At 36.9% G+C, this 15735-nt stretch overlaps 1 long non-coding RNA gene across 1 annotated transcript in view; it reads right to left on the bottom strand.

Annotated features, from left to right (window-relative positions):
• The window catches only part of LOC114525166, a 68521-nt gene extending 63581 nt beyond the window's left edge, over positions 1 to 4940 (bottom strand). Inside the window, exons 1-3 of the long non-coding RNA XR_003687159.1 lie at positions 4854 to 4940; positions 4540 to 4602; positions 3641 to 3732 (exon numbers count right to left, since the gene is read on the bottom strand). This is a non-coding gene — a long non-coding RNA (uncharacterized LOC114525166). The remainder of the gene's footprint in view (positions 1 to 3640; positions 3733 to 4539; positions 4603 to 4853) is intronic.
• Between the last annotated feature and the right edge of the window lie 10795 nt (positions 4941 to 15735).

Here is a 15735-nt window from a genome sequence, read left to right as displayed (position 1 = left end):
TTATTTTAATATATTGCAAAGCAACTAGAACAAACCTGTAAGGAGGACACAGAGCAAACGTCAGAAAATCAAGCAATCCACTTATAACTAAAACCCCAGTAGAACGAATATAGACGAAAAGTTTTCATGGTTAATCTATTTCTTGTGTTTAGTTAGAAAGGTAGTTCAAATTAGAAAGGCAGTTGCTACGAATCACTTGCTGGGTTTTGTAAGGGAATTTCTCTTCCAAAACAAAGCTATATACATACAAGAGGGATGGAAAAAAAAATGCAAGGGTTCAGCATAGATTATAGGCAACCAACACCGCACATCTTACCACATTTATCGTGTGAATTTCCAACAAACTGCTTAGAAATTTTTCAGAGGATAACAAAGAGCTTTTGTTTATCTGTTCTTGTCGAATGTCATAGTTATCGTGCGTTGGCTATATAAAAAAACAGAATTCGTTTCGATAAAATTGGATCCTGTTAACATTCAGATTTCAAAGTTGGCTGAGTTTATGTGGATTGCAAGTTAAAGGGGTAACACTAATGACAGTGACAGATTTGGCAACATATTACCAGGAAATTCATCGTTAAAGTGTTGGCGCTTTCCTTTATACGGAAAAAACGGCCAGACCGGTCCTATTGTCGATCTCGGTACAGACAGATTACTGGTATTTTAGAGTGTTTCAAGAACTCTGCGTTCAAGTATATCGTTACTTGCATCTGTCTAGCTCGGAAATTTCGCAACTATATTCTTAACGAAATACTCTATTTTAAATTTAAATATGACCGGTCTGACCATTTTTGCCGCTTAAAGGAAAGCCCTCCCTTTACCTGCATCAGAGCACACAGTATGTCGACAGCGGCGTGAGTCACGGCTTCATTATTCCTCTTCAAAGCTTTCACAGTTTTCACACCAACCTTCTCATAGAAGCTGTAAAAACAAAACAGAAACACGGTCTAGAGAAAGTGAGCTGGTTGAGTAAACAGCGTGTGTTATGGTTAAAGATAAACTTTTCTCACCTAGTGAGCGTTGTGAAACCTGCTTTGGATCCAACCTAATGTCTCAAAGCGTGAAACAGTGCTTCGAGATCTTTATCTGATATTTTGTTTTGGTCTCCTGCAAATAGACGAGACATTTTAACTATTTTATGTATATAATGAACACCTGTGAAGGTAATAGCAGTCAGAATATGTATATTTTAGGGTTGAACACTAAATATATTTATTGGCAAAGATATACAGTAGGAGGCAAAAGTTTGAGTCCAGTGACTGTATTTCATTGTTTTAGCAGCATATATTAATATCCTACAGAAAACCTTACCGATAAGTGAACTAGAAAAAAGTAAATAAGTAAACAGAAAAATACATGCTGTACAACAACTATGCGATGTTATGATATTCATTTTTACGTATTTTAATGTGCAAACATGCATTTACAAGTCATTGCTTAGTTCCCTCTTTTTTGCTCTTGAAATGACCTTTATTCTTGCTCGCATAGATTCCATAGGTTTTTTAATGTCACACGTTCAATACCTTGCCAGCATTCGTTGACCACTTGCCTCAAGTCAGCCTGGCTGGCGGGTCTGTGCCTCACCCTCTTCCGGTTAAAACGGTTCTACAAGTGCTCCATAGGTTTTAGATCTGGAATATGAGGTGGAAAGCCATGACAACGAGATCACCAGAATGAGTTTGCTTCTAAAAGATTTCTGGCACATAGAAGATGTGCATGTGCTTAGGGTGATTATCATGTATAGTTTGACGTGCGATCATCTTTGTACCAGATAAAATTCCATGTCCTTGAAGAATTGGATGATACTTTTCTTTAATTAGGATCCTATTATATCTTTCAATATTGCCAAACCGAGCATGACCAAAGCAGCTAAAAGTTTGCTTGAGTAGGATTTAGTTTCTTCGAACCTCTCCAAGGTTAGTTGCATACCACCTTTTTAAATTCTCACTTTTTCTGCGACCTTACGAGGAAAGAATCCTTCAATACTTAATGCAACTATTTGTCCTTGTGCACCATCACTTTGCCCTTTTTCCCACCCATCTTGGGCAGTGTAAAGGAATGAGAACTTTATTTTGTTATAATTTAGATCATTAGGACCAAAACAGTGTGCAATTAATATAGTTTACAGTACTGAAACACTAGCACGCATGTCTTAACTCGAATACGCTGCCAGGATTTAATACTGGAATTCTACAACGACTGGACTCAAACTTTTGTCTCCTACTGTACCTTCGTGAGCAATGAGCATTGTGATGGCATTAATGATAAGTCTTTCTTTATTCTCCGGGAAAAGTCCTTACAAAATATTTAAAATCGTTTGAAATATATATTGGAGTTTAAAAGACTTAATATTCCAGCCGTACTTCTGGCGAGAAAATTTCAAATCTACCATTTCATGGATTCGGACCCAGTCAACTCAGCAACCAGAGTTACCGCAGCGTAGTCCATAGGCCTCTTAACGTTCCTTATACGCGGCGAGGCGGGAACTGAGAGGCCTAGAACAAAATGTTTTGTATTTTGGCTAAAGTGGGGACTTTTTGTCCCCACTTTCTGTATTGAGGTCAGTTTACGATCCACGACGCGGTTAACTGGCCTTGTTCGACGTCGCTAGTCAAATATTTGCTTGAAATAACCTACGGGATATTAATTATACTGTCAGGACTTCGAAATATTCATACAAACGTTTCAATGTCATTTGCTGTCGACGCTATCGACTATCAAGTAAACTCGAGTCCGTACGTACATGGTTATGATTATAATAAGCTTCAATCTGCCAATTTAAATTATTCTCGCTTCCTTTATAACGATTATTGTTGTAAATCTAGGTCAACTAATGCATACTAAAATATGCAGAAAACTAACGTGCGTATGAAAAACACGTGAGTGGAAAACAGCCTTAATCCAGATTTTGACGGAACATTAAAACTCAGTAAAAATGCAATAATATTCTCTACACAGGATTTTGTCTGCAGAAAAGTACAAAATAAGAAATTGTCAACTTACGTCTTGGGTGACTGCATGAAGTAGACCGCTGTAGGAAATATTGCAGTTAAATCTCTACACATCTTCGGTTAAATTTCCTGCAAGGAACCAGTAATAAGACAATATAAGCTTTTGGAGATATTTCAAAAATTTAAAGTGAAATAAAAAGAGAAATATTTCACCTGGAGACGCAGCGAGGAATTTTAAATGACTGCTTTCTACTTCTTCGTCAACAACGTTATACAATGGACCCCAACGATAACCTTGAAAAATATATCATCTTAAAAAAACAATTCTTCTTTTGCTGTATGTGATGTATTGGACTGAATAATAGGAATACCTGACGAGAAGTGTAATTGTTTGTGTGTTATATAAGATCCCATACGTCAGGAGGAGAATGAAATGAGGGTTCGTATTTACGGCAATCATAGCAGTGCGAGATTTTTATCAGGACCATAATTTTCGCTCAATCATCTATGAAAAAGCGTACAGTACCGTCTCTTCGTTGGGGTCGTTTTTACACAAACATCTCCATTTCCACTGCCTCTAACCCCGTGTAGCTAACCTGCCAATAATATGTCCCTAGATTGAGTGAAATACAAACATTCAGAACAAGAAATATTTTATATAGCTTCATACAAAATCTGCTTTTTTAAACTACCTGTCGGGAGACGAGTAATTTCTTAGCTGACCGCTTGTGTATTCCAGCCCGAACAACTGAGGATGGTCTCGATAGCTAATTATTGAAAATATCTGACAGAAAAAGAAGTTTTATAACTATGATATACTATAATACACAAGTCTTAACCAAACGGTATATTCTGGAAAGTAACTGCAAAAATAAAACTATTTTAAGTCGGCTGGATACTTTTTTGCAATTGGACATGTTCAAAATGGAAACGTGAAATAAAAAAGATGATAAAAGCAGTAAACTTGAATCCAGGTCAGAAGACATGGAGTGTTTGGAGTGTTTGGAGTGTTTGGAGTGTTTGGAGTGTTTGGAGTGTTTGGAGTGTTTGGAGTGTTTGGAGTGTTTGGAGTGTTGGAGTGTTTGGAGTGTTTGGAGTGTTTGGAGTGTGGAGTGTTGGAGTGTTTGGAGTGTTTGGAGTGTTTGGAGTTTTGGAGTGTTTGGAGTGTTGTTTTTTTTTTTCAAGGTCTGAGATGAACAATTACTGGAACTGACATGGAATGTCGCATGACTTACTGAGCTAAGTGGATGAAGGCTGACGATGTTGAACATATATTATAGTTATAATAGTTTATAGTTTATATATATAGTAATAGAGTTGATGTTCGCGGGCATAAATGTGTTTTTGGCCCTCCTCGCGGAACACATTTTAACCCTCGCTACGCTCGGGCTAAAATGAGTTCGAAGTCGGGCCAAAAACACATTTATGACCGCGAACATCAACTCTATTGTTATATTATTATCATTATAACATACACATGAGTATATACAAAATTAGTAAAATACAATAATTAGTAAATACAATAATTTAGTAAATACAAAATTAGTAAAATACAATAATTAGTAAATAGATTTGAATAAATATAGTTCACCTGGTGCAAGGCACTTTTTAATGATAACTCCAAGCTTATACTTTCTGGATAATTTAATACATTCTATAGGTTTAATGATCAATATAGGGATAAGTATCATAAAATTGTTTGGCTGTTGGGGTTTATAAACTATCAAAACTACAAAATTATATCCTGTCAAATTTCGAATTTCTAAAATAATGCCGGGTTTATGGTCATTTGAATTTGCCTGCTACTTTTATAATACGCAAAAAAGTAGACGGTAGACACTGATTTTAATTTCAAATTTATAATATTTCGAAAATATATTATGCATTATTAATTATATAACATACCTTGAATAAATTTGAAGTTTTACATGATTCAAGAACATTTTCATTTGTATACCGAACTGTTTCGCCTTTGGATTTGATTCCGTTCATAGTCAAAGTACACTCAAGATGTCGGGCTTCCTTCAAATTGTCGAGGCCAGGGATATGACGGTGCTAGTGCTGTGTCCAGCCAGGTAAAAGGTATTTCTGGGAGAATATTAGAGAAAAACCCGAAGGCGTTGCATGTTCATTACCCCAGTCATCGTTTAAACCTTATTGTTGCCAAAGCGTGTTCAATTCTTCCAGTGAAAAATATGTTGAGTCAGGCACAAAATATCTCCAGCTTTTTTATCAGTTCCCTATCCGCTCACAGTATCTAAGTAAAAAGATGAAAGAGTTTGGTTTAACCCGTAACAAGCTCGCAAAGCCTTCCACGACACGATGGGTAGAACGAATAAGATCCCGCGATGGTTGTTTGGATGCATTCAAAGTTATCTACGAAACACTCAATTTTATGCAGTTTGGAGGATCGCAGGAAGGGCCATTTCCTAGATTAGCTAGTGACGCACAGTCTCATTTTCGCAACGTGGAGAAATTTGAATTTATGGCTGCTCTCATTATCACCCAACATGTTCTGGATCATACTTTGTCATTGACGGTCCAATTAAAGAAGAAAAAAAAATTGATATTGCGGAATCAATAAAACAGATTAATCTTTTAAAGGATGAAATGGCAAAACTACGTGCCTCTGTAGATTTATTCCACAATGAATACTACGACAAGCTGTTGGAATTAGCTAATAACCTCGACGTGGCTGAGTGTTTTCCCCGGGTATGTAAAGCTCAAACAAAATGTGATAATCATCGTACCAGTACAGCAGGTGGTTACAACAGATTAACAGTAACCATTAAGAGTCGTGCATAGGCCACGTGATAACGAAACATTCTGAGCTCATCAATGAACAATTGTAAAGGTTTTATTGTAACTCATAGGAAAACCTAAGGATATATTTTGTAAAATCTATTATATTACGAGTGTCTTTCCCTAAGTCTACCGACCCCTGAATTCCCCACGCTATCGTCACCCTGTAATAAATAAGTAACGTTGCAAGTCCTCACCTTCAACCACAAGGATTAAATTACGTAATTCGAAGTGCAAAATTGAGATTACCGGTTTCTGAGTTTACCGGTTTATAATGCTCAGTATTTAATAATCCGTAAGACCAATTTATCATTATTATTACTTGACTTACGGATTCATTAAGTTTATCCTCGTCTTAACTCAAAAAAGTTTTCAAAGGACTTGCATCCAGAAGGGATTTACCAGGAACAGGCTAAAATTAAACAGATGTTGAGATTAATGCACGATGATGATTCGTGATCTTAAAATTGCTACCTTTTGAAACTCTTCACGAGTTAATAAGCCTTGACTGTTCCCTGTGAAAGAAAAATTGGTAAATATAGTCATATATAATATATATTTCCTCCATATTGCAAAGGTAATTTCGCTTGCCTTCAGTTTCTTCCTTGTGTAAAACAGTGTCTTTGGAACCTGGTACGACATCAATCTGAAACGATTGTAAAATGAAAAAGCTAGTCTAAATCAAAGATCTCTTTCTTTTCTGCTTCCCCTGCCAGTCATGTTAGTAGCAATGTAAGGGATGGATAGTGAATGTTCTTGCACGAAATAAATTTCATGCAAAGCGAGTTTGAAGAGAAATTCTTACCATAAAAGCGCTTGGTCCATATCTCGGCTACGACTCAAATATCGAGTTCGTTGAACAAATGCCGAACCAAGATTCAACTTTTGACCGGAATCTTGTAATAAAATCGACGAGGGTGAAGATCTGCCGTGTTCTGTAAGCAGCATCTTTTGTTCTGCGCTGTCTAAAATGCAGGCAGATAATTTGTTCATTTCGTAAATGCGCGAACAATGGCCGATCTGTTTTAACATTACAAACCTGACTCCTTGAGTTCGGTTTTCTTCATTTCAACATCATCCCGGGTATCTTCAATATTAGTTTCCTCATCTTCTCTACACGATGCGAGGCGATCTTTGACAAGATCTACAATCAATGTACGCTGTCTGTGCTCTTGCTAAGAAGTTCTGTTGTAGTTTCAAGGCGTTGTCTGGCTCCTTCTTTAATGAGTTCGGCCGATAAATCATCTGAAATACAACAATATCAATTTGACATTCCGCCAACGGAATGCCCAACCGAAACATTGAACAGGTTTGACCCATCGTTGACAAGTTGTGGGCGAAAACATTCAGAGCACAATTTGACTGAGAAAATAAATGGGCTTACCAAAGAGTTGTTTTGGAATTAAACTTTCATAAATCTCAGTCTTTCCCACCGCTGGTCGTCACAAGATGTTTGAGTCACAAGATTTCTGTACTGAGCATACGGTACCAGTGGCCTTTAAATCGCGGGTAAGAAGGTCAGATGCTTTGGTATCGAATTTTGTGTTTGGCACCTGGCTAGAATCATCTGCACGAGTTTTGCTATCAGTTGAAGAAGCCTGGAAATGACAAATACGTTCCTAAGAGCTTTCACTAGAAGAATATTAAAACTTGGTCGCTCTTGCAAATATATCTATTGAAAATTCAGCAAGCAATCCCCGTGGCAATAGAATGACATGTGGACTTACTTTCGTAATAAATGGCACGAATTGTTTTCTTAACAATAGCGGACAGTTGACAAACCAGGATGGAATGACATTATCAGCAAGAGCTACAGTGTATTGAGAGTATCTAAGGTGAAACATATCAGTTCGTTTATATTTTAATCATTTTGACAAAACCAATAATAAAAAGTTTCAGATGTTATCGCGTTGAGCCAACTTCGATGATTCTGTGTAAGGCAAACATATTCCAAAGACTTGTTTCAACTGGATCGCTGTGAAGTTTTTGTACAAAGCACAAAGCTGTTACAATGCGATTTAAACGATTTAAAAGAATGCTACCAACTTTTCGCCGAATACGATTGTGTGTTTACACAACCTAGCTCTCTTTAGGGGGTACATTGATATTTTGTAACAGATTTCATAATTTACGTAACTTCAAGAAACATACCAGAGGGAAATTCTAGCAGTGGTATGGCAACTTGAGTCGTTGGCGAAAGTTTAGTAAACTTTTCCAGATATTGTGGGAGCAGTCTAAGGACAGAAAATTTAGTAATTATTACTTAAAAAATCATATATTTGTGAAGGAGTATCTCGCATCACAAGAGACGTTACGTTTAGGCTGGAGTTTATTGAAAAACGTTTCTGTAAATTCACTGAGCACATTATCAAGGCACGATTTCAAATATCTCCAAAGAAATAAACTTCTAAAACGCTGCAACTACTTAAATCAACTTCATTCTTACAAAGTGCTAATGGACATAAAAAACGTCTCAAATTCCAGACTATTTTAAGTAGCCATACCTTGCCATAACTGAAGGCATTTCTAACATACATATGGTGAGACAAGATACGCTTAACGTCGCGAAATGAGCAACCAAGTACGCATTAGACAACACTAGACGAAATATACAACAACGTTTAAGCAAGAACAGACAACCGCTGAAAATAAAGTCCCGCAGATTCTTACCTGTTCATCTTGACCAATAAAAATGTGGTACGTACACAGCTCCGTTATTACCTGCACGTGTTACAATAAAATATCCAATTAAATCATTAGTATGGTATGATATAATTATGGTATAAATTGGTTATGGTATGGTGTGATATAATTATGGTATGATATGCATGGTTATGGTATGGTATGATTTCGTTATGGTATGGTATGGTGTGATATTATTATGGTAAGATATGGTTATCGTATGGTATGTTATGGTTAGTTATGGTATGATATGATTATATGAATATATGATATGATTATATGATTATATGATATGATTATATGATATGATATGGTATGGTTATGGTATGGTATGGTTTTGGTATATTATGGTAAGATATTATGATATATGCAAAAAACTGATTGATAAGAACCGTACTGGAAAAATTCTAGCGTACAAATGAGGTCGGCGCATATCAGGAACACGAAATAATCCAGGAAGAAAATCGTAATTTGAAACCTGAATGCAAAGTAAAATTTTTAGTTCATGATTTTGGTGTGAAAGTACACAACTTCACTTCCCTTCCCATTTTAGAGAAGACTGTAGATATTGAACGTAAATATTGCTTTCCAGAAAGTATCAAGTTTTTATCTTGCAGTGCCTCTGGAAAGTTCCTCAGAACAACATCCAACACCTCCCATTCCAATTCCTAGAAAATGAAGAAAGTTGAACTTCAATCGAAACTTAATGCCAGATGATATATTATGATAGAAAAGTTTACCTGTTGTAAGCACACAAGAATAACATTCATCGCCTCGCTGTAAGGCAGTGAAACAATCCCGTTTGTCTTATCTTCTGCAGAACTAAAACAAAAATGAGAATGTATTACGCAAACAAGAAAAGGATTTTGGAAGCAGAATACCTGACATACGTGGCACTATCGTCATTAACCAACATTTTCTTTCAGAACAAACAAAATACGAAGTGAATTAAACTTTTCTACTTTTGTCTTGCACAAGGCCTAGACGTTGTCAGCTCGCAGACTGAGGAAACATTGAAGAATCTTTAAGAAAACACAATGTGAGACATCATAGAAAAATCGCGAGAAATAAATTGAATTTGCCTTACCGAAAGCCGTATTTCCGATGCACTATACGTCCGATAGCCATTGTCATAATGAGTTTTTATGTGGTACACTAATATATTGAATATTCGTTCGGCTCGTTCTTGAGGTTTACGAAACAATTTCATCTGCAAAAATAGAATGAAATTACTGAAAGAGAAGCAAGTGTGGCATTAAATTACACTTATTTTTGTTCACGAAAATAACTTCATCACAATGAACGAATATGTGTGGACAATCTCTGCATGTCCTTCATTACCTTGAACAAGCGTACTAATCCTAATACAGCCTCCTTGATGTCTTTCTATGCTGTTTCATCCTGAGGCTGCAGCAACAAAGACAAATTACAGTGATTAGATGTAATTTTATGTCTCTAGATGTTCCTACATATACCTTGCAGTCTCTATAATTACCTTACATGTTCTTTACATGACGGCTTAACGTATCGTTGAGAGGATCAACTGGACAGTGGCAATCTGGAATTGATAAATGAAATATATATCCTTTTACTTCACTGATGCGTTTGCATTCACGACCCCCGTGTAAAACGATCCAATTTGCGGATATATAGTTAGGTTCAGGTCAGGAAGCTTTCACTGATAAGAAAGAGTTTTCTATTGAAGTACAGTATCAGCTCATCACGAATGAAGAGGGAAATTGGAGTGGAGAAATGAAACCGTCTGAAAATGATTGTATTGAGTACCTTCTCGATTATATGCAAAACATCGCAAACTTTCGGTGAATCAGAGGATTCAATAACATCGACCAGAAGCTGGACAGCTCGGATCCGCACAGAAATATCCCGATCTTTGACAATGTGGTCTAAATGTGGCAACACTGAATTCTCAAGTATTTCTTCCTGTAAAAAACAAGGAGTTATAAAACTAGAAAAAGATTCATAATATCGCTAATGTCTAGAAAAATGGACTAAAATTTATTCAAAGTACTAAAATTTTATACCTCATATAGTGGGAGATAACGTTCCTAATATGTTACAAAGCACATTTAGAGCTTTAATTCGGTTGGCCGTCCTCTCTTCACATCTAAAAAAAAATTCCCATTAGGATAAGACTGAGGCTACATAGAAATACATCACGAACTTAAACAAAAATCAACATACCAAAATATTACATTTTTACATAACAAAATATAAAGAAAAAAGAAGACCACACACTTGAAGTATTTCTCCACCAAATCTTTAATATTTTCGAACCAGTTTTTCGCAGTAAGGATGAAGAGACTGGGAACGATGAGAAACCAGGAGAATAACTGAGGATTACTGCAAACAACGACATTTCATTTAGCTGCAAACAACGACATTTTATTTAGCTAAGTGGATTCCGTTAGATCTTCATATATTTTATTAATTTTGTCCTCAAAGAAAGTCATAAAATTGTTAGCTAGATTCTCATCAGATTGGCACACAGGATATTGAGAATCAGGGTATAATGTAGTAACTTTCCAACGGTTTTAAATAATTTCTTTTGGTCACTCCCATTATCTCTAACAATTTCAGAATAATAACGAGTACGACTTTCCTATAATAGCTCACTGACACGGCGACATTGCTGACTGTATTTTAGACGATCACAGGATTGTCTTGACTTACGCCATACCCGCTCGAGTTTCCTTCTGATACGTTTTTCGTTTTTAATTTGTTCAGTGTACCAAGGTGCAGCTGGACGAATAATTATCTCTCTGGAAATAAGTGGTGCATGATGATCCAGAATTTTGGGCAGCTCCGAGTTGTATTGGTTGACTTTCGCACTTATATCAGCCGTGTTCCCAGTGTTAATCGGAGATAGCCTAATTTCATTAAGGAGCGAGTCCATATTGATTGCTTTAATTTTACGTGACTCCACGACCCTTCTCTGAAACAATGCTTTTTTAAAATTGAGTTCATATGTAACCGTGTAATGGTCAGATATAGATGGATCATGAACGTCAATAGATTGAACAATATTTTCCTCATGGCGAGACAAGATAAGGTCTAACGTGTGACCAGCAAAGTGTGTTGGTTGTTGTACACGTTGTTCCAGATTAAAAGAATCAACAAGATTGAGAATTTTTTTGTTGTTAATTCCGACTTATCGTCTACATGGAGGTCGATATAATACGATTATATTTAGAATTTGAGATGACACATTGATTTGCATACCCATCACTTCGAAAGACTTAATATGTGAGAACATTTTCGCCGAGTCCAGCTTGACTTTTAAAGTGTTGTTGTATAGTATACCAATGCCTCCCCCTCTACCTTGTTGTCTCGAGATATTGTTAAAGGAGTAGCCCTTCGGGGTGAAATTCTTAAAAGATATATGATCAAATTTGTCAGGGTGAAGCCAGGTTTCTGTAATCGCAAATATATCAAATTCATTCTCAACCACATAGTCTTTGACTAAATTCGCTTTGTTCCGAATAGACCGTCAGTTGAGAAGACCAAAAGAACAAAGCTGAGTAACAGCTGTATCAGGAGTGTTGGCAATGCCTGATAAAGGAATATTGATGAGATTGATTCTCTTAATATAATTTCTGCCATATATATTTACAGGCTTTGGGACACGGTCCGTGATTCTAACAGGGATAGCTTCCTGATGATTTGCAGGATGATAGTGATTGTATAGTGTGGCGGTGGTGTTTGCGAAGTAGGTATTATAGCAAATATTCCTATAGGTCATATGGAACAACCAACCTTTCTGTAGATTCAACTGCCCAAGCATTGAACTAAGCTCCTCAGGATTATTAGCGGGTCGAAACGTGTTCATCAAACGTAACTGCTTTCGATGTTGAGACATCTCATCCGACTGATTATTATCAAAAGATTGAGGACCAGGATTAGGCGAAACATCCACACACATTGTTAGATCCTGCTTGAAGGCTTCGTACACAGGACTAGACTAACAAATCCATGTTTCGTTTCTTTAGCAATCGCAAATGAGACTTTGTATTTAGATTCAAAACCAACTCGTTGTATGTTGACCCGACATCGAAAAGCAATATCTCCACAAATACTCAAGGTTATGCCATCCGCAGCCAATCCATCCAAATCCGTGCAATTAGTACTCTTAAATGCCATATTAATTGGTCGAGATGTACGAAACTCGTTAGATGAAATAAATATCATAAAAAATATATAGAGCTGCCGACCAACCGACATATTGGTCGTGAATTAAGCAGTACGAAAACACAATATTCATTTCCATACACCAAAAGATGGTGATTCAATGATAACATCACGTTATCAGCTTTAGAGAATTTCTTTAAAAACTTGTTTAACGAATCGGATAGAAGCAAACGGGAACGAGAAGAAGAAGAAGTTGTGAAATCATTGTAAGTGTGTTTATTTCTATTTAAACCCGACAACTTTACTTGTTCAGGGAAAGACATATTAGAGTTGTTTACTAGTAAAAGCTATGTACACACACCTTGGGTGGTGGTGGACAAAATATTGAATCATTGGTTATTTTTATTCTAGATCACTAGCTGCCTGTGAAGGAACATACAAAATTTTACTAGAATGCTACAAAAACAGCTGGATTGAAGGTTGTCAAACTGAAATGGTCTCCCAAGTGAAAATCGATTGCTCGAATCCTACCATAACCGTGTTTCATTATAAATCTGTGAAAAGGATAAAGTAAATTAAATGAACATGGCCGTTCAGCACAAGTACTTGTAGTCGATTGGAGAAGACAATTGTCTCCCATGCGGTAAATCGATGGTTCGAATCTTACCATAACCGATTTTCATTATAAACTTCGTCAAAAGAAATACAGTAATTAAATAACCATGGCCATTCCCCATAAGATCTTGTAGTCTAGTGGCTAACGCAATTGTCTCCCAAGTGTTAAATCGATGGTTCGAATCCTGCCATGACCTTTTTTCATTATGAACTTCGTGAAAAGAATAAAGTAAACTAAATAACCATGGCCGTTCAGCACAAGACCTTGCAGACTAGTGGCTAAGACAACTGTCTCCTAAGTAGTAAATCGATGTTTCGAATCCTGCCAAAACCATTTTTCATTATGAACTTCATGAAAACAATGAAGTAAACTAAATAACCATGGGCATCCAGCACAAGACCTTTTGGTCTAGTGGCGAAGACGATGGTCTCCCATGTGTTAAATCGATGGTTCTAATCCTACCATAACCGTTTTTTCATTATGATCTTCGTGAAAACGATAAAGTAGATCAAATAAACATAGCCGTTCCCCGAAGAACTTGTGGTCTAGTGGCCAAGACAATTTTCTCCAAAGTTTTAAATCGATGTTTGGAATCCTGCCAAAACTATTTTTTATTGTGAACTTCGTAAAAGGATAAAGTAAACTAAATAACCATGGCCATCCAGCACAAGATCTTGCAGTCTAGTGGCGAGGACAATGGTCTCAGAAGTGGTAAATCAATGGTTCGAATCCTACCATAACCGTTTTTCATTATGAACTTCGTACAAAGGGTAAAGTAAACTAAATAACCATAGCCATCCAGCACAAGACCTTTTGGTCTAGTGGCGAAGGCGATGGTCTCCCAACTGTTAAATTGATGGTTCGAATCCTACCATAACCTTTTTTCATTATGAATTTCGTGAAAGCGATAAAGTAGATCAAATAAACATAGCCGTTCACGCAAAGTTTGTGTCTGGTGGCTAAGACAATTTTCTCCCAAGGTTAAATCGATGTTCGAATCCTGCCAAAACTATTTTTTATTATGAACTTCGTGAAAGGATAAAGCAGACTAAATAACCAGGGTCATCCAGCACAAGACCTTACGGTCTAGTGGCGAAGACGATGGTCTCCCAAGTGTTAAATCGATGGGACGAATCCTACCATAACCGTTTTCATTATGAACTTCGTGAAAAGGATAAAGTAAATTAAATAACCATAACCGTGCAGCACAAGACCTTGTGGCCTTGTGGCGAAGACGATTTTCTCCCAAGTGTTAAATCGATTGTTCGAATCCTACCATAACCGTTTTTCATTATGAACTTCGTAAGAACGGTAAAATAGATCAAATAAACATAGCCGTTCACCCGAAGAACTTGTGGTCTTGTGGCAAAGACAATTTTCTCCCAAGTGTTAAATCGATGTTTCGAATCCCGCCAAAACTATTTTTTATTATGAACTTCGTGAAAGGATAAAGTAGACTAAATAACCAGGGTCATCCAGCACAAGACCTTGCGGTCTAGTGGCGAAGACGATGGTCTCCCAAGTGTTAAATCGATGGTTCGAATCCTACCATAACCGTTTTCATTATGAACTTCGTAAAAGGATAAAGTAAACTAAATAACCATGGCCATCCAGCACAAGATTTTGCGTCTAGTGGCGAGGACAATGGTCTCATAAGTGGTAAATCGATGGTTCGAATCCTACCATAACCGTTTTTCATTATGAACTTCGTGAGAACGGTAAAATAGATCAAATAAACATAGCCGTTCACCCGAAGAACTTGTGGTCTTGTGGCAAAGACAATTTTCTCCCAAGTGTTAAATCGATGTTTCGAATCCCGCCAAAACTATTTTTTATTATCAACTTCGTGAAAGGATAAAGTAGACTAAATAACCAGGGTCATCCAGCACAAGACCTTGTGGTCTAGTGGCGAAGACGATGGTCTCCCAAGTGTTAAATCGATGGTTCGAATCCTACCATAACCGTTTTTCATTATGAACTTCGTGAAAAGAATAAAGTAAGTTAAATAACCATGGCCGTTCAGCACAAGATCTTGCATTCTAGTGGGTAAGACAATTGTCTCCCAAGTGGTAAATCGATGGTTCGAATCGTGCCATGACCTTTTTCATTATGAACTTCGTGAAAAGAATAAAGTAGATTAAATAAGCATGGCCATTCAGCACAAGATCTTGTAGTCTAGTGGCTAAGACAATTGTCTCCCAAGTGCTAAATCGATGGTTCGAATCCTGACATGACCTTCTTTTTTTCGTGAAAAGAATAAACCATGGCCATTCAGCAGAAGACCTTGCAGTCTAATGGCTAATACAACTGTCTTTTAAGTGGTAAATCGATGTTTCGAATCCTGCCAAAACCATTTTTTATTATGAACTTCGTAAAAGGGTAAAGTAAACTAAATTACCATGGCCATCAAGTACAAGACCTTGTGGTCTAGTGGCGAAGACGATGGTCTCCCAAGTGTTAAATCAATGGCTCGAATCCTACCATAACCGTTTTCATTATGAACTTCGTGAAAAGGATAAATAAATTAAATAACCGTAACCG

This window comes from Dendronephthya gigantea, unplaced genomic scaffold (assembly GCF_004324835.1).
Source record: "Dendronephthya gigantea isolate DGI-Jeju-01 unplaced genomic scaffold, DenGig_1.0 000033F, whole genome shotgun sequence".
Lineage (NCBI taxonomy): Eukaryota > Metazoa > Cnidaria > Anthozoa > Malacalcyonacea > Nephtheidae > Dendronephthya > Dendronephthya gigantea.
This window is presented reverse-complemented; position numbering and strand designations above follow the sequence as displayed.